The following is a 25,985-nucleotide window of genomic DNA, read 5'->3' on the forward strand; positions in this document are numbered from 1 at the left end:
GTATCTTGTCTGTCCTGTCTGAACACGCTCCTAGCCTGTTCCTTCCGCCTTCTAGGGGCTGCATACCTAGACCCGCTCCTGTATCTTGTCTGTCCTGTCTGAACATGCTCCTAGCCTGTTCCTTCCGCCTTCTAGGGGCTGCATACCTAGATCCGCTCCTGTATCTTGCTACTCTGTCTGTTCTTGTCTGAATACTCTTCTAGCCTGTTTCCTGTTTTTCTCTATGTCCGTACCTTTCCTTTTTCTGCAGTCTGAACTCGTACCTAACTCCTGTTCGTTGTCACTGTACTTCCGTTTGTGAGTTTGTGGTCCACTCGCTACTTCACTGCAAGTACCCTGTGGGTATCTGGTTCTGCCTTTCCCTTCCTGTCTGTTCCATGTGAACAGAGCCCTGTCCTCTCTGCCCTGCCTCGCTCTCCGCTCCTGCGGTTCTCGCCCCACTCTGACCCTTTGCTTGCTCCTCCGGCAGTCTCGCTCTGCTCTGACCCTTTGCTCGCTGCTCCGGCAGTCTCGCTCTGCTCTGACACTTTGCTCGCTGCTCCGGCAGTCTCACTCTGCTCTGACCCTTTGCTCGCTGCTCCGGCAGTCTCGTTTTGCTCTGATCCTTTGCTCCCTGCTCCGGCAGTCTCGCTCTGCTCTGACCCTTTGCTTGCTGCTCCGGCAGTCTCGCTCTGCTTTGACCCTTTGCTCGCTGCTCCGGCAGTCTCGCTCTGCTCTGACCCTTTGCTCGCTGCTCCGGCAGTCTCGCTCTGCTCTGACCCTTTGCTCGCTGCTCCGGCAGTCTCGCTCTGCTCTGACGCTTTGCTTGCTGCTCCGGCAGTCTCGCTCTGCTCTGACCCTTTGCTCGCCGCTCCGGCTGCCTCGTCCTGCTCTACTCTTGCTCACCACTCCAGGCAGCCTCGTCCTGCTCTACTCTTGCTCACCGCTCCAGGCGGCCTCGTCCTGCTCTACTCTTGCTCACCGCTCCAGGCGGCTTCGTCCTGCTCTACTCTTGCTCACCGCTCCAGGCGGCCTCGTCCTGCTCTACTCTTGCTCACCGCTCCAGGTGGCCTCGTCCTACTCTACTCTTGCTCACCGCTCCAGGCAGCCTCGTCCTGCTCTACTCTTGCTCACCGCTCCAGGCGGCCTCGTCCTGATCTACTCTCGCTCACCGCTCCAGGCGGCCTCGTCCTGCTCTACTCTCGCTCACCGCTCCAGGCGGCCTCATCCTGCTCTCCTCTCGCTCACCGCTCCAGGCGGCCTCGTCCTGCTCTTCTCTCGCTCACCGCTCCAGGCGGCCTCGTCCTGCTCTTCTCTCGCTCACCGCTCTAGGCGGTTTCGTCTTGCCCTGCTCTCTCTCACCACTCTGGGCGGCCTCACTCTGCTGTGTTTGTCAGCCACATCTGTGGTTCTGTTCCTGAGTCCCAGTGTGTACTGGGTCCTATTCCGCCTGTGTTCCAACCTGCTAGTGCCTCCCTGTCTGCACTCTAGCCGTGCTTGCCTGTACCCGCCTGCCTGCATACACGCCTGCCTGCATACCAGTCTTGCCTGCCTATACCCACCAGTCTGTGTGCCAGCCTAACCTGTCTGTTCCTGTATTCCCCGGTGTGGGTCAACAGCCGTGTCCGGGGTCTGTCCTGGAGTAGCACCTGGTCCCACTGCTCGGTTCCTCCTTGGTGCACTGGCGTCGTATGCTGTCGTGCGACCCTGGTCGGATCGGGTGAATACTTAGTTACGCCCCTCCTGGCATTCACTCTCCGGCACGGTCCAGTGAAATCACTACATATACACGCACACGCCGCTCAGCCCGGGCGTGTGCATTACACTTAAGATATTTCTTGGCCCATTCTTGAGGTTTTATTTTATGTTTCTTGTTCAAAGATGGTCGTTTTTCAGCCTTCCTTACCTTGGCCATGTCCCTGAGTATCGCACACCTTGTGCTTTTTGATACTCCAGTAACGTTGCAGCTCTGAAATATGGCAAAACTGGTGGCAAATGGCATCTTGGCAGCTTCACGCTTGATTTTCCTCAATTCATAGGCAGTTATTTTGCACCTTTTTTGGCCAACACGCTTCTTGCAACCCTGTTTGCTATTTGCATGAAATGCTTAATTGTTTGTGATCACACTTCAAAAGTTTGGAAATTTCAAGACTGCTGCATCCCTCTGCAAGACATCTCACAATTTTGGACTTTTCAGAGCCCGTCAAATCTCTCTTCTGACCCATTTCGCCAAAGGAAAGGAAGTTGCCTAATAATTAAGCACACCGTATATAGGGTGTTGATGTCATTAGTCAACACCCCTCCTCATTACAGAGATGCACTTCACCAGATTTACTTAATTGGTAGTTGGCTCTCAAGCCTATGCAGCTTGGAGTAGGACAACATGTGTAAAAAGTATCATGTGATCAAAATACTCATTTGCCTAATAATTCTGCACACAGTGTAAGAAGTGCAGAACTATTTACACAATCAGTTTTTGGCTGTTCACAGTCCCCAGCCTGGAGTCTGTATACCCTGACGGGTAATTATGAAAACACACACTCTAAGAAAACATTATTGCAAACTTCAACTACAGCACCCTTACGGGTGACTATTTACATGGTGTTCAGTCCCACTTGCTAAACTAATAGTGGGGTCCCCGCCTGGGGTATTTTTGATTCTTACCGGACCCAGACGGGTCATAAGGTATGTCCTGCGGGGGTGTGTCCTCAATTACACGGTACACTTGTAGGGTGTACCACCCGTGCTCCCTGTGGTGACGTGTATAGGTGACCCGGTCACCAGGGTTCCGGTCGGGATGGCCCTGTTCAAGCTCGGGCTCAACATCCCGCCGGTTCATGAAGATGTCCCTCGCGAAGTCGGGACCCCGTATGAAGCCCCACCCAGCCTTCAGGTTGAACTTCACTACAAGCCCTTCCTCATGGGGGCTGGGGTGGGCAGACTCCGCCTGACGAACTTGAGCTTTCGCGGCCTTGTTCCGGGCCTCTAGACGCTGGCAACGCCCCTGCAGAGCGCGCCGCTCCTTCTCCAGCTGCTGGAGCTCCAGCCTGCAGAATTCCTTCCTCTGCAGGGCTTCGGCCTGGGTCTCCTGCGGGAACCCCATCACACCGAGCTGGTGTCGAGAGTAGTGGGCACGGCTGCTGGTCCTCGAACCGGGCGGACCAGTCGAAGGCTGGCGCGCCGTACACCCACTTGGGTGCCGGAGGTGGAGGCTCCGGGAGGGCCTCAAGTAGAAGGCCCCTGATTCGGCACCCGGGAGTGGAGGTTCCTGGAGGGCACCAGGTGGAAGGTCCTCAAGTTCAGCGCCCGGGGGTGGAGGTTCTGGGCTGAGCATCTGCTCCAGAGAGGGCATGGCGGGGTACGGGGAGTGCTGGTGAAGGAGACCCAGGAGCAGATCGACGCTTGCAGCGCCCGGGACAGGGGATTCCTTCCTACCTGCTCCTGTGCTGCTCATGGCCTTCTGGGATTCAGCAGGCTCCGCCGGGGCTGGGGTGTAACTGTTGGTATCCTGCGCTTCTCTCCGCCGGGCTGACAACTTCTCCAACAGCTCACTCCTCCACCTGGTGACCGTTTCCTGCTGAGCCCTTTCAACTTGCTGGCTCAGCTCCAGAATCTCACTGTGGAGGAACTCTGCATCCTCCGGGGATAGTTTTCCAGCTTCTACCTCCAGGGTGAGGGGGGTCACTTGCCACTGCAGCAGGCCAGAGGCGGAGGCTTGATCCTGGCGTCCATCATGCTGGCTGCTGGGTGCGGTCTGTCTAGACTCGTTAAGACCACACCCTGTCTCCATTCCTTCTCTCTTCTTCCCCTCCCCTTTCGGGGGCGGTCCCATGGCTGGTTGCTGTCGGTCACTCCTTGTGACGCCCTCCCTGCCTTGACGGACACATCTATGTGGACAGTCACTGTTGCAAGGGGCAGAGTGTGCTTTTGGCGCCATTCCGGGACCCGGCCCACGATGGGAGGTTCCATATTGTTGTCTTTGATCACGCACATAATGGCACCCGTTCTTCTGGGGCGGGCGCCACATTCAATGCAGAAAAACAGTTCCTTAGGCACACAATACCTGCTGATAATGGGTTGGTCACGTATCCTGTTCGTGACGCCAAGTTTGACGCGCCCCAGGGCCGTGGGGTACTCGGAAGCCGGGCCTATGGGGTGCCGGTATGGGGGATATCACGGTGGCTGGCCAGGTCCGTGACCCAGGGCGGTCAATCAAAAGGGGGATATTATTTATAGGAAATTTGGAAAGTGTTCGTGACGCCACCTGTGGATTGCGGCTAAAGGGTGCCGCCGCTGCGGAGCAGTCCTCTGGAGCTGGTGTTACGGCAGTGTGTGACGCTTGAAAGCCCTACCCTGGGAGATGGGGGACTCAGAGCCGGGTCCTGTGTGGTAGATGGGGTGCAGCCATGGCCCGGACCCGCTCCATGCCCAGGGCCGTCGCACTAAAAAAAGAGATGGTATGGGCTTATCCGGGTTGAGTGGCTGATCTCGACTACGCCACCTGTGGCACCTGGTGAAGGCCACCAGCGCTGCTGCAGTCCGCTGAGGCATGGTGTTATTGCAACCATCATTGTTACTACTCCCCACAGGCAGAGCAGGGCCTCAGGGCAGAGGGACAGGATGGAGGGGGTTGTAGTCTAGGCGGTCTGGTGCTGCGTAGTGCGGTGTAATGCAGAATAAAGAGTTCGGAGGCCATAGGAGTTAACTTCCAGGGTTTTTATTCACTATGGAGATGGCAGTAGGAAGGCTTCTCCCTGCTCCTCGCAGAGTTCTGCAGTCACCAGAGACAGGGAGGGGGTCCGACAACCTCCGAGTAAGTCCAGTGTTCAATCAGGACCCCGCACCAGAGTGTTCCTAGACTTCAGACCGGGTCCTTTCCTGTCTGTGTGTGTGTGTAGATAGGCCAGGTCTCCCTCTGAACTTCACTCAGAAAAAGGGTTCGTGTGGCAGCTCCGCTCCTTCCGTTACCCGGTGGGATCCTTAGGGCCTACCGGACTTCCCTGACCAGGACGTAGAGTAGCAAGGTCAGGTGTCGGGAGCCGGTACCCCTCTTTCAGCCACAATCCCACGGAATAAATCAGGTTGGCGAGGACAGGTGGCATATACCTCTCCGTCTGCATCCCCCTGGGATACATTTGCGGTGGAGCTACACTCCTAAGCTCCGGGCCTTCTTGGTCATTTTCCTTGACCGGGCTGAGACATACATTGCCTGCAGCCTGCCCCTCGACCCAAGGCCGTGGTACGAGGGCCGTGTCTCCGTCCTCTGCAGGTCCACACAGGATCCACGCTCAGGGAGGAAGGTCACAAAAGAGAATGATCAAAGAACCAAGAACCAAAATGGCTGTGGATTAAATATGAAATTTAAAGTGTCACTAAAATGTGAATCCTCCACCCTCACCCACTAATTGGTTCCCCTATCTCTTGGTTCCCCAGTCTCCCGAGTGCCAGTAGGGGCAGCACCTAGTGCCTTCTAGCCCCCTCTGGTGGGAGAAGTGTGGTGTTGGATGTGGAGGTGGGGTCCTGACCATCACACTGTTCTTACCTCAGAGGAGGAACACCACACTCCATTAGAGAAGTGCAGCATCCCTGTGGGGGTCGAACCCTCAGGGGCGCCACAGCAGCATGGATGGTGTTGCTCTCCACAGGTAGAGCTAGCTCCAGGGCAGTGTAGGAAGTGTAGTTTGCGCTGGGCGTTGTAGTGCCAGGAGGGAGAGATGGCACAGATGAAAGAAGGGACGGAGGCAGTGCGGTGCAGTCATCCGAATTTTTACTCACAGTTCTTATGACAGTTCCACTGGTGCACTGTACAGGTGTCAGCCTCCCATGTCACGCTGCGTTCACCAGGCAGGGGTTCAGCACTTCCTCAGGCAGATTAAGAGTACCTGACAGAACCCCACTTTCTTGTGTTCCTAGCTAGACCGTCTTCACGCTGGGTCTTTCTCCCTCCTGCCCTGCGCTTCCCACTCTCAATCCCGCTCGGGTGCTCTAAAGTCCCTCCTGTCTTGTTGGAGTTCCCAGACCTGCTTGACCCTCACAGGGATTAGAATGAGGCTTTGGCAACTGACTATATAAGCCAGAAGCCTCCGGTTTTCCCAGCCAAGACTTAGAGTAACACAGCTGGTCCAGGGGCCGGTCCCCTTCTTGTGGCCTACGATCCCTCTGTCTTCTGACAGATTCATGGCGTACGGGTGCTGTCCTGCACTCGCCGTACCCCCTAGGATCCCTTCTTTAGATTTGAGCCTACTCCTCTGCTCCCCTCCTGGGCCTCTAGGACTGGGCCCTACTTGTGGAGCAGAGCTCCTAAAGAGACTCTGCTCCCTGACTGACTTCTCCCTCTTACTGCACTCTTCTGATCTGCCACCCTAAGATGGCTTCCCATTATATACCTACCACTATGGTGCTCCTCTAAACTGCTTCCTCCACCCACATCCACTACTGGTTCCCCCTACCTTTGGGTTCCCCCCACTCCAGCCAGGGACAGGGCTCAGCAGGAAAACACATTGCTTCTTGCCCTTCCAGCCGGCCTGGAGTAGTGTAGTTGTGGCACCCCAGGGGTCTGGTCTCCACAGTAATAGCAATGTTATGTCTGAGAGCAGGTGGGAGGTCTCTTGGTCAGGAATCCTATTCATGCCACACCTCCTGCCCGGTCCTGGGAGGGGAAGGACTTCCCCTATATAAAACTGGGGCTGAGGCAGGGTTAGGGAGAAGAAGAGGAGCAGCTTAGGAAAGAAAGATCAGGAGCTCAGTGGGAGCAGTGCTAAAAGGAATCAGGGGCTGGCAGCTGAAGAGCTCGCCCTGATTGAAGAGTTACCACCGGACCCGGAGTCCGAGGCTGTGGGGATTAACCTTGACCCAGCAGCAGAAACCGACCGGCAGGGGATTTCAGGTCCTCTGGCCAAGAAACCCGAAGGCACGGTCACACGCGTGGGACCAGCACCGCCGTCGTGGAGCGGAAGCCACTAGAAGGCCCCGAGTCACCAGCCATACGGGTGAGCACCACACGGTACACTCAGGGACGTGGGCTACCTTTACCTGCCTCTAGCAAGGAAGCCAGAAGAGTACAATTAGTTGGGGAGGCCTACAACTCCACCTGGCCAAGGGGGGATCCCATCTGCTCAAGGACTGACCAGGCCCCGACCGCTAGCCAGTACTCCGGGAGGGTCTATCTTTGTCACCAGTAAAGACCCTGAACTACACCGCATCGTCTCTGAGTGGTTCCTGCTACCCCCATCATCCACGTCGGCTGCCCTGAGGCCATACCCCTCCCGTTGGGGGTTACACCATCCACGCTGCACCATCCTTCCACCGGCCTCAGCGGTCTGCCCTGCAGTGGCAGCTCCATAGCTGCATTCAACGGGTGGCGTAGTCGTCCTACATCTACTGCTAATATACCGCCACTTAGTCTGACTCCCTGGGCACGGACCGGGTCATCGCCACGAGACTACTACCCCTATCCGATCCGGCTCCGGGTAGGCTCCCGCGTGCGCAACGCTGCGCGACTCAGGCCCAGGGGCGCGTCATAGTGTTGGATGCAGGTGTTGGGGTTCCGGGCAGCACTCCCTCCTTACCTGAGAGAAGGAGACACCACACCTCCGGGTGAGGTGCAGTACCTCTGTGGCGACTGAACCCTCAGGGGCGCCACACATGCACATTTGTGGCCTGCTGGAGGTCATTTTGCAGGGCTCTGGCAGTGCTCCTCATGTTCTTCCTTGCACAAAGGCAGAGGTAGCGGTCCTGCTGCTGGGTTGTTGCCCTCCTACGGCCCCCTCAACGTCTCCAGGTGTACTGGCCTGTCTCCTGGTAGCGCCTCCAGCCTCTGGACACTACGCTGACAGACACAGCAAACCTTCTTGCCACAGATCGCATTGATGTGCCATCCTGGAGGAGATCCCACAGGAGACCATCAGCAACCTCATCAGGAGCATGCTCAGGCATTGTAGGGAGGTCATACAGGCACGTGGAGGCCACACACAATGCTGAGCCTCATTTTGACTTGTTTAAGGACATTACATCAAAGTTGGATCAGCCTGTAGTGTGTTTTTCCACTTTAATTTTGGGGGTGACTCCAACTCCAGGCCTCCATTGGTTAATAAATTTGATTTCCATTGATGATTTTTGTGTGATTTTGTTGTCAGCACATTCAACTTTGTACAGAACAAAGTATTCAATGAGAATATTTCATTCATTCATATCTAGGATGTGTTATTTGAGTGTTCCCTTTATTTTTTTGAGCAATGTATCTTTCATGTTGATGAAAGAACAACCAGTGTCATAATGTCAGTGTAATCCTTATTTTTTACAACTCTGAATATTAACACAATCAGTGTACCAAGGATAAATTAACCGTGGCGTACTTTTTCACGCAAGTCTTAACATATTTTTATTTTAATTTCAGACACATTTTTTTTCCGGAACTGCTGCAATCTTCAAAGCAAGGATTATAGTATGCTGGAGGCGCTGTCCTGGTGTAGTAAAAACGGATTTGCTGAGTCTATCCAAACCTGTGTGATTTTCTTGCTTAGCAGATATATACAACATAATCATATTATGCATAATAGAGCATAAAGGGAACACAGCCAATGTATTGTGCTAATGGAAAACCTTCACAATCCAAAATTGGGGGCTAATAAACCCTCGCCTGGGCTCTGCTTTTTTTCTATATAAACACATGATGTTATTTTGTTGTATACTTTTATTATCAATACTAATTAAAAATCATCATATGCTAATAATCAGGGGTGAATTAAAACTGGTTCAGGTAAAAACAATGCTAATTTCCATGAAACTAGTAATGAAAACAAATATTTCACTGTTTATTGGTCTCTTTTAGTGATGAGCGAGCATGCTTGTTACTTGAGATTTACGAGCATGCTCGGGCGAGCACCTATTATCTTCAGCGTGCTCGGGCGTTAAGTTTTTGTCGCTCCGTGAACATGATTTGCGACTGTTTGACAGCCTGTTTTTCCAGCATTCCTCACATGTATTAAAGCTGTCAAACAGTCGCAAATAATGTTCACGGAGCGACAAAAACTTAACGCTCGAGCATGCTGAAGATAATAGGTGCTCGTCCGAGCATGCTCGTAAATCTCGAGCAACAAGTATGCTTGATCATCACTAGTCTCTTTTAGTGATGAGCGAGTATGTTCTGTTATAATTTTCGCCAAGTATACACGGGTGAGCACCGAGTATTTACAGCATGCTCAGGGGTTAAGTTTTCGTCGCTACGTGAACATGATTTGCGACTGTTTGACAGCTTTAATACATGTGAGGAATGTCTGCTTCTTACACATTCCTCACATGTATCAAAGCTGTCAAAAAGTCACAAATCATGCACACGGGAGTGATTCAAACATATCACCGAGGACGCTATAAATACTCGGTGCTCGGCCGAGCAAACTCGACGAAAGGGGTAACAAAACACACTCGCTCATCACTAGACTCTTTTAGTGATGAACAAGCATACTCGCAAGTACTCGGTACTCGCCCGAGCATCTCAGTACTCGAGATGCTCGGAGTTCTCCGAGTACTTGCGAGATGCTCGGGCGGATGCTCGGGTCCCCTCCCTGCATGTTTGGCGTGCTTTAGAGCGCCAATCAACATGCAGGGAATGCCTGCCACTCACTGTATTGCCGCAGCCATGTTGGTTGTGGCATTAATGTGATTGGCTAGCCGCACAGCGTCAACAGGTCTATATCAGACCTGGCACCGCTGTGCTCATCACTCCGCAATCACGCAGTGTAGGGAGAGGTGCTGCTGAGCTAGGGAGAGATTTGCTTGTTTATTAGGTAGTGTAAGGAGAAAACAAGTACATTACACATATCCATCTCAACAAACAGTCCTTCTGAAGACTAATCCATCTGCAGAAATATCAGGCAGGCAGTGTATATAGCAGACTGCAGTGCATATAGCACAAGAGGCTCCATTCCAGTTCTGCCTTCTGTTGCTGTTAGACATTTCTAGACAAAGGCCCAGGTCTCAGGGGCCAGGAATAATTTATTTTGGTTCTTAATTCTCATTATTTGCTTAAAAAGCAATCCAGAGAACACAGTTTTTCTGAGCCATTTGCTTGTTGGCACTGCAGAATACAGCCAGGTCCTTTCCATATTACAGCGCTAAAAATCCAGCTATTTAAAACTGTGGTTTGTTCGTCACACAGATCACATATAATTGCGCTGAAAATACTGCCATTTTTGGCCTCCATTCAAATTTTTTTTCAGCAAAGTTTTTGACACTGGTTTTCTGTTCAAACTAGTTACCTGCAGGCCAGGTATTTAAAACTGTGGTTTCTGTGTCACACGGATCACCTATAATTGCGCTAAAAATACTGCCATTTTTGGCCTCCGTTCAAATTTTTTTTCAGTGTGTCAGCAAAGTTTTTGGCACCAGTTTGCTGTTCAAAATAGTTACCTACAGGCAATCTATTTAAAACTGTGGCTTGTCCGTCACATGGATCACAAATGCATTTTCTGAAAATTCTACCATTTCTGGCCTCCATTCAAACTTTTTTTCAGTGTGTCAGCAAAGTTTTTGACACGAGTTTGCTGTTCAAAATAGTTAAAACTGTGGTTTCTCCATCACACGGATTACATATAACTTTGCTCCAAATTCAGCCATTTGTAGTGAGCGTGGAAGATATTGTCCTCCATTTAAAATGGGCAAGGCGCGTGGCAAGGGACGGGGAACTAGACATGATGGTGATGGTGCATGCAAAGGCCGAGGCCATGGGCAAGCTGAAATTGTGGCACAACAAACACATCTTCTCACCCGACCTTCCTGTCCCAATTCCTAGGGCACCACAGCACACCACTATTGAACCCAGAGCAGTGTCAAAAGGTTGTTAGTTGGATAGCGGATAATGCTTCCAGTCACTTGCCACCACCATCCTGTCTTCCACGCGGTCAAGTCTCAGTAGCCGTGAGTCTGGACTACATATTCCTCACTCTGGTCCTCCTTCCTCCTACCATGCCGAGTGCCCAGAGACAACTGATCCCACACTTGGACACTCCGAAGAGCTGTTCACTTTTCCATTTATAAATTCGGGCCTCTCGCCCGGTCCACTTGAAGCGGGGCAAGAGGAGATCGCATCTAGCGATGCCAAAATATTTGAGCAGCCACGGTCACATGAAGGCAACGGTGGGAAAGTGTTACAAGAGGTGGATGATGATGAGACACAATTGCCAGAAAGTCAGGAGGAGGGCCAGGGTGCGGAAGTGGAAGACGAGGTGGTGGATGATATAGTAACTGACCCAACCAGGCAGGAGGACATGCAAAGAGAGGACAGCAGCACACAGGGGGAGGGAGGCAGAACAACAGGCAGCAGTGTGGTGGCCGCAGACAGAAGGCAGGCAACCGCTCCCCGTAACACCTACACGAAGGAAGTTGCCAGTACAACTGTTAGATCTTCCCGAGTCTGGTTGTTTTTTAAAGACTCTGCCGATAACCCCAAAAAGGCCATTTGCACCACCTGTCAGGCCAGCATCAGCAGGGGTGGCAAAACTACCAGTCTGACCACAACCAGCATGATCAGGCACATGGCAGAAAAGCACCCGACTTTGTGGGCTGAACCCCAGGGTCCAGGAACAGTGTCTGTGGGTGGCACCACTGCTTCTTCCGCTGTTGTGCAAGCAAGCCAATCCCGTCCATGGTGCATGCTTAGATGCCTCTTGCATTGCACCTGTCGTTGCACACTCTCAAGTAGCAACATCAGGAAGCAGCGCAGCGTTCAATTGTCCATACCTCAGTCCTTGGAACGCAAGCGCAAATACGCAGCCAAAGCCCCACAGGCCACATTGCTAAATTCCCACATTTCATGACTGCTTGTGCTCTTGAAATGTTACCTTTTAGGCTCGTGGAGATGGAAGCATTCCGCAACCTGATGGCGGCGGCCGTCCCTCGGTACTCGGTCCCCAGCCGCCACTATTTCTCCCGGTGTGCCATCCACGCATTACACAAGCATGTGTCCCAAAACATTAGCCATCAACAACGCAGTTACCGGGAAAGTCCACCTAACCACGGACATGTGGACGAGTGCTTGTGGGCAGGGATGGTACATCTCGCTGATGGCACACTGGGTTAACATAGTGGAAGCCGGGACCCAGTTGGACCTTGGGACAGAACACATCCTCCAGATGCCAAGGATTGCGGGCCTTAGGACAATCAGGGTTGCCCCCACAGTCTACAGCTCCTGCACCTCATCCTCCTCAGGCTCCTCCTCCTCTTCAGCCTCCATCTCCAAAATGACCACATCAGTCTCCACCTGGAAGCACTGCAGCACTGCCTTGGCCAAGCGGCAACAGGCTATGCTATTCTTAGGTGACAAACCGCACAATGCTGAAGAGTTGGGGACAACTCTGAAAGAGCAGGCAGATCTGTGGCTCACACCGCTGATCCTACAGCCAGGCATGGTCGTGTGTGACAATGGCCGGAACCTGGTGGCGGCTCTGAGGCAAGGCGAGCTCACACACGTACCAAGCCTGGCTCATGTACTTAACTTCGTGGTTCATCGGTTTCTTAAATCCTACCCGGAGCTGCCGGATCTGCTTGTTAAAGTACGCCGTCTGTGTGCCCACTTTAGAAAGTCACTTACAGCTTCCGCCGCCCTTGCCGTATTTCAGCAGCATTTGCAGCTTCCGGCTTACAGACTGGTGTGTGATGTCCCCATCCGTTGGAACTCTACACTACAGATGTTGGGAAGGATTTGTGAGCAGAATAGGGCAGTTGTTGAGTACCAGCATCAGCAAGGCCGTCGGTATTCAATTCAGACTCCACACATAAGACCTCAGGAGTGGACATGGATGTCAGACATATGTACCATCCTCCAAAACTTTGAGGACTCCACCAAGATGGTGAGCGGCGATGATGCCATAATTAGTTTCACCTTCCCGCTTCTCTGTCTTCTGAAACGCTCTCTGCTCACAATCAAATAGGATGCATTGCAGGCTGAGCATGATGAGATGGAGCAAGGGACCATACAGGGTGATTACAAACAGCCCAGCCTCATCTCATCCCAACGTGGATTGGGTGACAATGAGGAAGAGGAGGAGGAAGAACAGGAGCTAGTTTTATGCGCTATAGACGGTACTACCTGCACAACTGTCATACCATCTGTTCAGCGTGGATGGCCTGAGGACAGAGAGAAGGAGGAGGAGGTGAGCATGATCAGTCATCCTCTTGGTGAGGACACGGAAGTCTTGCCTGTTAGCAGTCTGGCATGCATGGCTGAGTTTATGTTACGCTGCCTTTCCCGTGACCCTCGCGTTCTCCAAATTTTGGGCTTCAGTCATTACTGGTTGGTGACACTTCTAGACCCACGCTACAAGGAGAACTTTATATCTCTTATTCCTAAGGCAGACAGGTCTACAAAAATGGGGCAGTACCAGTAGGCCCTTGTTGTGGAACTATTAAAAAAATTCCCATCTGAAAATGCTGGAGGCAGAGGTCACAGTTCGTTGGACAACCAAGGAGTACAGCCGAGAGAGACACAACCTCAATCCATCAGAGGCAGAGGAACACGGTCAAAGTTCTGGGAGAATTTTCTCAGCCCCTCCCATCGCACAGGCCCTGAGGTGCGGGGTACTCTCACAAGGAGTACAAAGTTGAAACAAGAGGGGATTGTAGGGAGAGAAAATAGGAAGCGCAGGCTTCTAAGTGTAGTAGTTAGATTCCAAGGGTATATACTCAGTATAAATCCACTCACCTATTTGGTATCTTGAGGTAAAGCATGTAAATCCAATCAGTGGATCACTCCATTCCTCTTTCCATTCAGTTTGCTGCAGAAATCTGGGAGCTGATGAGAGCACTGGACAGAGCTTTCATAGGCAATACCACTTTGTAAATGTTTTTTCCCAGCGATATGCGCTCCTGAAGGATGATGATGGAACTTGATATTCGGATTCAAAGAATTTTTATTTCAAACTAAAATACAACCGGTTTCGACTTCTTTGAGTCTTCCTCAGGTATAACATCATGCATATAAACAGATCTATCTACACACATTTTATAGCAGATATCCCTGCTTGTCATTTTGGGTGGAGACTGAAAGATCTGTTTTTCAGACACACCCAGATACTCAGATATGCAGGATTTTGCACTCTGAGGAATCTAACAAAACCCATATACTAAATGACTTTCATACAGTTTAAAAAAAAAAATAAAATTTTTTACACACAAATTTTTTCTTTTTTTCTCCTTTCCTTCCTTCCTTCACACAGAAAGCATTTTCTTTTCTAAAAACACTATAAATATAATTATAAATTTACCATATATAAAATGTCTTCTAAAATGTTATTGAACATACTAAAAGTGTGATTTCATACAGAAATGTAAAATCCTGCAAAAATGTACATTATGACAAAATTTAAAACCTTTTCTTTCTTCATATTAAAACCATTATCAAATACAATTTAGTAGAAAAAAAAAAAAAAATATATATATATATATATATACATATATACATACATATACATACATACATATACACATATATATACATATACATACATACACATACATACACATACATGCCCACATGCACATATACACACGAAAAAATATATATACATATATGCATGCACATGCATACCTGTCGACATTTGCATGTCAAATACCCTCTATAATATCATTTAATCCATCTGGGTATAATGTACCCAGACGGAAGATCCAATATGATTCCTTCCGGTTTAAATTTTGTACCCTATTAGTACAATTCTCAGGTATTTGCTCCAACGGGGTCACGGAAATATTAAATATTTTATTATGCTTCAAACATAAGTGCCGAGATAAGCTCGGTTTTAAAAACCCAAAAAAAAAAAAGAAAAAATTTGTGTGTAAAAAAATTTTTTTTTTTATTTAAACTGTATGAAAGTCATTTAGTATATGGGTTTTGTTAGATTCCTCAGAGTGCAAAATCCTGCATATCTGAGTATCTGGGTGTGTCTGAAAAACAGATCTTTCAGTCTCCACCCAAAATGACAAGCAGGGATATCTGCTATAAAATGTGTGTAGATAGATCTGTTTATATGCATGATGTTATACCTGAGGAAGACTCAAAGAAGTCGAAACCGGTTGTATTTTAGTTTGAAATAAAAATTCTTTGAATCCGAATATCAAGTTCCATCATCATCCTTCAGGAGCGCATATCGCTGGGAAAAAACATTTACAAAGGAGTACAAAGTTGGGGAAGATACTGAGGGAGTACCTTGCCGACTGTACCAACATCCTCCGTGATTCCTCTGTGCCTTACAATTATTGGGTATCCAAGCTGGATACGTGGAATGAACTGGCTCTCTATGCCTTGGAGTTCCTGGCCTGCCCTGCTGCCAGCTTTTTATCAGAGCTGGTTTTTAGTGCCACTGGTGGAATTATAACTGATAAGTGCATCCGCCTGTCAACTGAAAATGCTGACAGGCTGACTCTTATAAAAATGAACAAGGGCTGGATTGGACCTGACTTCTCAACACCACCGAATGATATCAGCATAACATAAACTCAAATCCAGTGTCTTTTTTTGGGAGGTGTATTCCCATTCACCTCTTCACACCCACACATGGGTATACGTTTCCTGATTTTGGCTATTTGCTCTTGTCCTCCTCCTTCTCCTCATCCTCATCCTCCACCACCATATCACCAGGGTGACCGTGGTCCATGATGTAACACCCACATAATATTTTTAAAGGGTGTTTATGATGCCCATAAAAAAAAAATTTTATACAGTATGTTCATGTCTACCCCCCAGGGGTAAATGTTTGTCAGCCCATACACTTAGTGCATGGGTATTACAAGTATAGGAGACCAGCTCCTTTCTAATGGGAAAAATTTTTATGAGGCCCTCCTCCACGTCTCTTCCAAGGGGCAATGGAGTGCTTCCCAATTTTTGGCAGCCCTTGCATTCACTGCATAGGCCAACACTATGGGAGACTCACTTCCTAATAAAGGGAACATTGTTTTCAGGAGGCCCTCTGACTTCCACGTCTCTTCCAAGGGGCATTGGAGTGCCTCCAAATTTTTGGTAACCCTTGCATTCTCTGCCTAGGCAAACACAATGGGAGACCCACTTCCTAATAATGGGAACATTGTTTTCAGGAGGAACTCTACGTCTCTTCCAAGGGGCATTGGAGTGCCTCCAAATTTTTGGCAACCCTTGCATTCACTGCATAGGCAAACACAATGAGAGACCCACTTCCTAATAAAGGGAACCTTGTTTTCAGGAGGCCCTCTGACCTCCATGTCTCTTCCAAGGGGCATTGGAGTGCCTCCAAATTTTTGGCAACCCTTGCAATCACTGTATAGGCAAACACAATGGGAGACCCACTTCCTAATAAAGGGAACATGGTTTTCAGGAGGCCCTCCTCTAAGTCTCTTCAAAGGGGTATTGGGGTGCATCCAAATTTTTAAAGTGGTATTGGGGTGCGTCCAAATTTTGGGCAGCCTTGCCACTCACTGCATGCGCAATAACAGTATAGGAGACCCACTTTAGTAATGGGAATAATAAAACATAGCCGGCTGATGGCTCTCTAAGAAGAGTGAGGGCCGACTGCTGGCCCTTTAAGAATAGTAAAGGCCGCCTGATGGCCCTATAAAAATAGGCTTTGTGACTTTCAGAGTCCCTCCTTCATAAATGAAACACGATGTGTCTGATGATGTCTCACACACCACATGGCCAGATAATGTTGTAAAATGTTAAAATGACATTTCCCAGTGAATGCATTTGTCACGGTTGAAAGCAATGCAAACGTGCAAAAATGCATCAAAAACGCTAACTGTGAACATAGCCCAAGGTGTGGAGGAGTATTTTTGTTTTTAGTTATTTATTTTGTTTTATATACAAGTCATTACCCTGGAAAGGATGTTCCTTAACATATTTCACAGGAAAATCCATTTTGGTTTCGTTTTGGTATGTTTTATTGTGAGTTCGTACAAGTGGGGTAATACCTCTGACAACGTTGTTGACAGCAGTGACCTGGGAGTCAGAAATGCTTCCAGCGGTCTTCCCCATGCTGTTCCCATGTCATTTGATCACTGTTCCCATCGATTTGGGCAATTTTTTGGCCCTCTGCAGATCGCCGGGAGGAGCCGCCTGAAAAATGCTCGAGTTTCCCATAGACTTACATTGGGCCCGTTGCTCAGGTCGAGCACCCGAGTATTCCAATGTGCTCGACCCGAGCATCGAGCACCCGAGCATTTTAGTGCTCGCCCATCACTAGTCTCTTTGTTTAAAGAGCAAATAAAATGTATTCAGTTCATAATGTTTTGATATACTTTCTTTATCAATTTCTCCTAGCTTTCAAGATCTCTGCTTGCTGGCGTTCAATTAGAAGCTTCATGGTTTGGATGCGATAACAAAAATAATTAGAGATGAGCAAACCCGAACTTAAAAAAAACATTGAGAGTGATAATTTTCCAGCTCCAAAGTTCAGGTCCCCATTGATTTCAATGGGGTTCGGGTTCAGGTTCAAGTTCAGGAACAGTTCTGGTACCCGAACCGAACTTTGGACTAAAAGTTCAGTCCTGTACCAGAACCCGAACTACCTTAGGTCTGCTCATCCCTAAAAATAATCAATACAGCTAGTGTAGTCTATAATATGTTATATTACTAGATACACTGGATATAAAAGTGTACACACCCGTGCACTGGTGGACACAGACTGGCGTGAGTTTCTGTGCAAGAAAAGCATATGGGCTCTTTGCAGTCCGATAGCTCTTAATAATGCACAATTCAACTTACTTTGGTGGTGGAAATGGGTCCCCTTACCTTATAAACCCTTTATGTGGCAGCACAGGTTGCACCAATGATAACTCTGCCCCTACGCCCCTAATAAAATTAAAGGGTTTTCTCATGTAAAAAGAAAAGTCATACTGAGAAGAATCATTTCAGAACTATTTTTCAATTTTAATGTCAAGCATAATCTGTACAATAAACTGAAATCATTTTGAGGGTGAAAATAAAAATAAAAAAAATAAAATAATGTTGTTGCATAAGTGTGCAACCCTCTTATAATTAGAGATGTGGTTGTGTTCACAATTAGCCAATCACTTTTAACTCATGTTAAATAATAGTCAGTACACAACTGCCATCATTTACAGTGATTCTGAGTAATCCCATGTAGAGTTTAGCAGTAGGATTTCCTGACATTTTATTAAGCTGCATATCACAGCAATAGCCATGGTCTGTAAACAACTTACAACACAGCAAAAGGATCCCATTGTTTTAAGTAATCAGTCAGGAGTAGAGTTGAGCCACCCCCGTAGTGTTCGGGTTCGGTTCGGTTCGTCGAACACCGGTGTGTTCGCCGAACTTTTCGTCGAACTGTTCGTCGAACACCGTCGAACACCGTTAAAACCAATGGCAGGCAAACAAAAACACATAGAAACACATAGAAAACACCTTCAAAGGTGTCCAAAAGCTGACAAACTGCTCAGAAGACTCAACTAACACATGGAAAAGTGACAAGTACATATAGTCATGCGAAAAGAAAAGAGGTGGAGGAGTAAAAGGAGGGGGAGACACAGATATAGGCATGTCATGCCCTTCTAAAATCAAGAAAGGCTGGAGAAAAAATCAAAAATCAGCCTACCAACACCCAGACGTCGTGACAAGAAAATTAAAAACAGAAATATCTTTAGGTAGAATGGCGGTTCCATTCAGAACACTTTCCTTACAAGACGTAGTGGTATCCCCATTGTGAGTTGTGCCAAAAACGGAACCCAATACATTCAGACTAATCCACCATTTGTCATATCCAAGGGGCAGGTCAGTAAACGACAACATCGACGTGGAACCAAGTACAGTAGTATATACTGTACATCCTTTGACAAGGCAATCAGGTGGATCAAGAAGTTGGGAAGGGTCACCCTAATGGCCAAAACAGACATTGATTCGGTGTTCTGGTTACTTACTACCTGTGCCTCCGAATAGTGTCCACCTATTGGGCTGCTTCTGGGAAGGAGCATACTATATAGATCGCTGTTTGCCCATGGGGTGGTCCAGATCCTGCTCACTATTTGAGGCATTTAGTTGCTTCCTCAAATGGGTTGTAATGGACGTTTCTAAGGGGGCACATATTATCCATTACCTCGACAACTTCTTATGCCTGGGCCCAAAAGATTCGCCACAGTGTGAATACACGCGGTAGTCCACCTGTGAGAAGGAGAGAGCTGGAGGGAGAGCGGACACCACAGAGCCGAGGGGTTAGATGGAGAGCGGAAGAAGGAAAGAGGGCGAGGGAGGTAAGGGAGTACAGTGGAAGGCCGACCTGAGCTCCCCCACGTTCCTGCTGGGCGGGGAACAGCCCTGGGAAGAAAAGCCGCTTGCGCATCCCTTTGAGGTGTCGGGCGCGAGCGGGCAGAGGGACTACGCAGGAGTGCGAAGCCGACATGGCCAGTCCATTCCTGCCCGTGCGACCTCCGTGTCGCCGGGTTTGTGCCAGAGCCACGGAGGACCCTGACGGCCAGCCCCCCTCTCCCAATATTGGTGCCTGTCCGCTGGTGGGTCGAGCCCCCCCACGGTAGGAGGGGAGTAACATCTACAGAAGAAAGACCATCTTCCAGCCAAACTAAGATGTCTACTTCTTTTCGTGGACAATGTGATACGATCCCTTTCTTACGGACACTCCCATCGCTACAAATTCCAGATGAGGCACAAAAACAGCAGGTGCTTCAACGGATATCAAGTGCTCCTTCAAGTGTGCTCTCCTCCACCTCAAATTCAACATCACAAATACTCCAGTCCTCAGAGGCGTCACCCCAATCGCACTTGCTTCCTCACAGCTCCCAAGTCTCCAGCTGCCCATCTGAGTATGGGGTAACACAGATGGTTGAGTCTGCAGAGCTGTTTACTCATACTATAGCCTGGGAAACGGAGCTCTGCTCCAGAGCTTCTGTTAATCCAGACGAGGAAATGATCTGCACTGATGTCCAGAATCTTTATGAGTCGGATCCAGGACCAGATGAAGAAGGTTCTGAGCATAATGTAGACCCTCGTTCCCAATCTGTAACTCCTGTTGGTGGAGACAATGATGAAGACGATGATGAGACTCAAATACCTGATTGGAGTGACAACTTGACTTTTCGGTCAGGGCAGGAAGAGGTTGGCTCTGAGGACGACGGGTGTGAGAACACACAGGGTGATGATGACGAGGTTGGAGATCCCACTGTCAACCCACAGTCAGCCAGCCGATGAGGTCAGCAGAGGAGGTGGAGGAGGATGCTATTGACGACGAGGTTAGATTGCGCCTTCCTGGACAGAGACGGAGTACTGGAAGCACGTCAACAACTGCATCCTCAACCACAACTCTGCCTCTGACCACAAGTCGTGGTGGCTCTTCAGGTCGCATGGGCTCTAAGCCTTGCATAGCCTGGCCATTATTTCAGATCGATAAGGATGACCCAACTCGTGTTATCTGAAATATTTGTCACCAAAAGCTAAGTAGAGGCCAAAAAATCAATAGTTGGAGTACTTCATGCATGAACCGTCACATGGATATGAACCATAAGTTGCAGTGGGAAGCTCACTGTGCTACATTACGGCCTAGCGGGCCGGGCCAACCACCGTCTGCCCCATCTTGTGCATCCGCGGCCTCTTCATCCTCTGTGACTGGGGGGACAGCAGTCACACATGTTTTTGGACGCAGACCTGCCACCTCTTTACCCGCAACAGCCAGTGTACCCGCAACAGCCATGGTGATTCGCAGATCATCATTTCATTTGGAAGTGGAAACACCAGCTGGTGTTGAGCGCTGTCCGACATCGAGAGCACCACCTTTGGATCAAGGCAACCTAAATTTTCCGCCTGCATCTTCCTCACAGACCGGCAGTTTGCCGGGGACACCCTACTCAACCCCATCTAAGCACAACAGCCAGCCCTCGGTCTCTCAGATGTGGACAAGTAAAAGACCATTTCCTCCTAGCCATGACAAAGCTAAGAGGGTGAATTTCACCATCTGCAAGCTGTTGGCTACAGAAATGCTGCCTTTCCGCCTGGTGGACACAGAGGATTTTCTAGACCTTATGTCTGTCGCAGTGCCCGAGTACCAGATGCCCAGTCAGCACTACTTCTCAAAGAAAGGTGTGCCTGCGCTACACCAGCAGGTCGCACACAACATCACCGCTTCTTTGAGAAACTCTGTGTGTGACAGGGTGCATTTCACCACAGACACTTGGACGAGGAGGCATGGACAGGGGCGTTACATGTCGCTGACTGGGCACTGGGTAACTATGGTGACAGCAGGACAAGGGGCTGCTGTCGAAGTCTTGCCGTCCCCACGAGTTGTGCGTCAATCCTCTTTATCTAGAAGTTCCTCCACTGCTTCTGCCTCCTCAACATCCTCTCGGTCCTCCACCTGCACCCAAAGCCTGTCAGGTAATGCCACCCGCTTTCTAACTGCGCAGAAGGAATCCTGCACACCTCCTTACTATGCTGGCAGCAGGGTTCAACGGCATCAGGCGGTGTTTACTTTGAAATGTCTGGGAAATGTGAGTCACACAGCTGACGAGTTGTGGTCAGCTCTGGAGACCCAGTTTCATGAATGGTTGTCTCCACTGAACCTGCAGCCAGGGAAGGCCGTGTGCGACAATGCTGCAAACCTGGGTGCGGCCCTTCGCCGGGGCAGTGAAACACACGTGCCTTGTATGGCTCACGTGTTGAACCTGGTTGTTCAGCAATTTTTAGCCCACTATCCTGGACTAGATGGCCTTCTGCAGAGGGCACGGTCGCTGTGTGCTCACTTCCGCCATTCGCATCCCGCTGCTCAGCGACTTACATCTCTACAGAAGTCGTTGGGCCTGCCAGTTCACTGGCTGAAATGCGATGTGCCGACACGGTAGAATTCAACTCTGCACATGTTGCAGCGACTGTGGCAGCACCGACAAGCCCTGGTGCAATACGTTCTGACGTATAGCCTGGGCCAACGAGATCCAGAGGTGGGGCAAATCACGCTGGAGGAGTGATCTGAGATCAGGGACCTATGCACCCTTCTGCACAGTTTTGAAATGGCGACGAAGATGTTTAGTGCTGACTATGCCATTATCGGCATGACTATTCCAGTGATTTACATGCTGGAGCACACGTTAAACAGAATTCGGAGTCAGGTGGTGGGACAAGAGGAGGTGGAGGAAGTAGAGGAGGAGTCGCATGCGGAAGGGATAATATCTCCAAGGTCCAGACGGTCGGCAGCACCAAGGCAGCAGGCATGGGAGGGAGGGGGAGAGGGATTAACCAGGGCGCATGGTAGCAGCCAAACTGTTGATGAAGGTGCAGGAGCCGAGGAAGAAGTGGAGGACGAACTGGCGATGGGCATGTAAGACTCATCAGATGAGGGAGACCTTGATCACATTTCTGTTGTGCGAGTTTGGGGGGAGATGGCAGAGGAAGGAAGCATGATTCTTACCTCGCTAACAACACAACAAGGACTTAGTCCTCCTGGATGCGCAAGGCACATGAGTGCCTTCTTGCTGCACTACCTGCAACATGACCCTCGGATTGTCAGAATTCGAAGTAATCCCGACTACTGGGTTGCCACACTCTTAGATCTCCGATACAAAAGTAAATTTGCCGAAATAATTCCTGCCATAGAAAGGGATTCACGCATGCAGGAGTATCAGCAGAGGCTGTTGCAGAATCTTACATGTGCTTTTCCACAAAACACCAGTGGTGCACATAGTGAATCTCACAGTTCTAACTTGCCAACCGTGGGACTGTCGAGTCTTCATCACTCAAACCGTAACAGTAACACAGTATCTGCTGGTAACAGCAATTTTGTGGAATCGTTTCACCACTTTTTTAGACCATCCTTTGCAAGGCCACAGGAGACAAGAAGTCTGACACATAGTCAACGCCTAGAGAGGATGGTACAGGAGTATTTCCAAGTGAACATCAAACCCATGACTGTGTCACTGGACCCTTGCTCATTTTGGGCTTCCAATCTGGAAAAATGGCCGGAGCTCGCCACTCACGCCTTGGAGATCTTGTCATGCCCTGCAGCCAGCGTTCTGTCTGAACGTGTGTTCAGCACTGCTGGTGGTGTGCTGACAGATAAGCACAGAGGTCTGCTCCAAAGCTTCAGTGTCTTCTAGTCAGCGTAGTAACCCAGCTCTGAAGCAAGCTACACCGCCTGTGTATCTAATAAGAATTTTTAACTGCATCTAGCCTAGGCAATACTTTGGGCGTAGTAGCCCAGCTGTGAAGCAAGCTGCACCGCCTGTGTATCTAATAAGAATTTTTAACTGCATTTAGCCCAGGCAATACTTTGGGCGTAGTAGCCCAGCTGCGAAGCAAGCTGCACCACCTGTGTATCTAATAAGAATTTTTAACTGCATCTAGCCTAGGCAGACTGTGGGGACCCCCAACCAAACCCAGACGCTCAGCCCCCCTACCGCCCCCCTTTCCTTGACAATACAATAATGTAACTCTTACAACTGGATGGGTGAGGATCGGTCACAGCTTTATTAACTCTTTATACTCATTCCATTAGAAAGGCATTTTATTTCTAAAATAATTCAGCTTGTTGCAGCATGCCCTGTGTCTCCACACCGGCAAGTTGGCCAACAAGTGTAACTCTCCAACATGTCCTTTCTATTTCCAGGCCACGGAAGATCCTGCGTGCTCGTATTCAGGACTCTGACCCCCATCCATCACTCTTAATGCTTGTTCCACTCCGTCCTGGAGTCCTGACAGGTATATGTCCAGTCCAATATCCATTAAGTGAACACCGTCGGTCAGTATGAGGCCTGCTTTATCTCCTTCCAGTTGTCGGTGTCGTATCACTACACCGCCTCTGTCTCTTCTAAATTTTGCCATCCGAATATTTATTACCCGCCTTGGCTAGATGCAGTAAAAAATTGTTATTAAATACAAAGGTGGTGTAACTTGATACAGATGGGCTACTACAATGAGTAACAGACACTGCTACAGGCCCAAAAGTATTTACTGGGCTAGATGCAGTAAAAAATTGTTATTAAATTGTTATTAAATACAAAGGTGGTGTAGCTTGGTACAGATGGGCTACTCCAATGAGTAACAGACTCTGCTACAGGCCCAAAAGGTTTTACTTGGCTAGATGCAGTAAAAAATTATTACAAAGGTGGTGTAGCTTGGTACAGATGGGCTACTACAATGAGTAACAGACACTGCTACAGGCCCAAAAGTATTCACTGGGCTATATGCAGTAAAAAAATTGTTATTAAATACAAAGGTGGTGTAGCTTGGTACAGATGGGCTACTACAATGAGTAACAGACACTGCTACAGGCCCAAAAGTATTTATTGGGCTAGATGCAGTAAAAAATTGTTATTAAATACAAAGGTGGTATAGCTTGGTACAGATGGGCTACTCCAATGAGTAACAGACACTGCTACAGGCCCAAAAGTATTTACTGGGCTAGATGCAGTAAAAAATTGTTATTAAATGCAAAGGTGGTGTAGCTTGGTACAGATGGGCTATTACAATGATTAACAGACACTGCTACTATGCCAAAAAGTATTTACTGGGCTAGATGCAGTAAAAAGTTTTATTAAATACAAAGGTGGTGTAGCTTGGTACAGATGGGCTACTACAATGAGTAACAGACACTGCTACAATCCCAAAAGTATTTACTGGGCTAGATGCAGTAAAAAATTGTTATTAAATACAAAGGTGGTGTAGCTTGGTACAGATGGGCTACTACAATGAGTAACAGACACTGCTACAGGCCCAAAAGTATTTACTGGGCTAGATGCAGTAAAAAAATGTTACTAAATACAAAGGTGGTGTAGCTTGGTACAGATGGGCTACTACAATGAGTAACAGACACTGCTACAGGCCTAAAAGTATTTTCTGGGCTTGATGCAGTAAAAAATTGTTATTAAATACAAAGGTGGTGTAGCTTGGTACAGATGGGCTACTATAATGAGTAACAGACACTGCTACAGGCCCAAAAGTATTTACTGGGCTAGATGCAGTAAAAAATTGTTATTAAATACAAAGGTGGTGTAGCTTGGTACAGATGGGCTACTCCAATGAGTAACAGACACTGCTACAGGTCCAAAAGTATTGGCTTAGCTATATTTAGCCAAATGCTGTGAAAAACACTTGCACAGCACTGGCACAGACCTGCCTGGCAAAAAGTGCTAGGAACTGCTGTAACCTAGCCCTCAAAAGGGCTGCAATTACAACTAGTCCCTTCTTCCTAAACCTATCTGTCTATTTAAGAGCAAATTCACTTGCAATTCACACAGTTACAAAGTATAGCACCCACAGCAGCAGCGGTGCCGTCTAACACTCAGCTGCAGCAGTGAGAAAATGGTGGCGACGGGGAAAATGGCTTGGTCTTATAGGGCAAGGACATGTGACATACACAGCCAATGACACATGCCCTTGCTTGTGTGAAAAAAAAGCACTTCGCTGCATGTGTGCACTGCTGATAGGCTGACAGACTGCACCTCCCCACTGTAAATGCGGGAAAGAAAAAAAAAATGGAGATCAGCATTATTTCTGCAGAGATCCATCCCCTATCCCTCCCTCCGCCCACTCTACACTGAAACTGTCTATTAACATTGATTAACAGTATTACTGTGAAAAAATCCAGTTACGATTTTGGTGCACGAACAGTTATCGAACATAACCTCGAACAGCCGGATTTTTTGCAAATCGCTCAGGTTCGTCGAACGGCTCGAACACCGCCCAAAACAGCTCGAATTTGAGATTGGCGAACAGTTCGAGTCGAACACTGCTCATCTCTAGTCAGGAGGAATGTACAATTTTTTTTCAAGGCACTAAATATACCATGGAGCACTGTGAAGAAAAGAAGTGGCTTAAATTTAGAACAACAGTAACATTGCGTAGAACTGGACGTCCCTCAAAAATTTATGACAAGTCAATAAGAAAATAAGTCAAGAAGGCTGCCAAGATATCTTCAGCAATATTAAAGGAGCTGCAGGAATTTTTGCAAAGTACTGGTTGTATTCTGCATGTGACAACAATCTCCCATATTGTTGATATGTCTGGTTTGTGGAGTAGGGTGGCAAGATGGAAGCCT

Source organism: Phyllobates terribilis, unplaced genomic scaffold, assembly GCF_046119375.1.
Source record: "Phyllobates terribilis strain yellow unplaced genomic scaffold, ASM4611937v1 Scaffold_5__5_contigs__length_657084704, whole genome shotgun sequence".
In the NCBI taxonomy this organism is placed as follows: Eukaryota; Metazoa; Chordata; class Amphibia; order Anura; family Dendrobatidae; genus Phyllobates; species Phyllobates terribilis.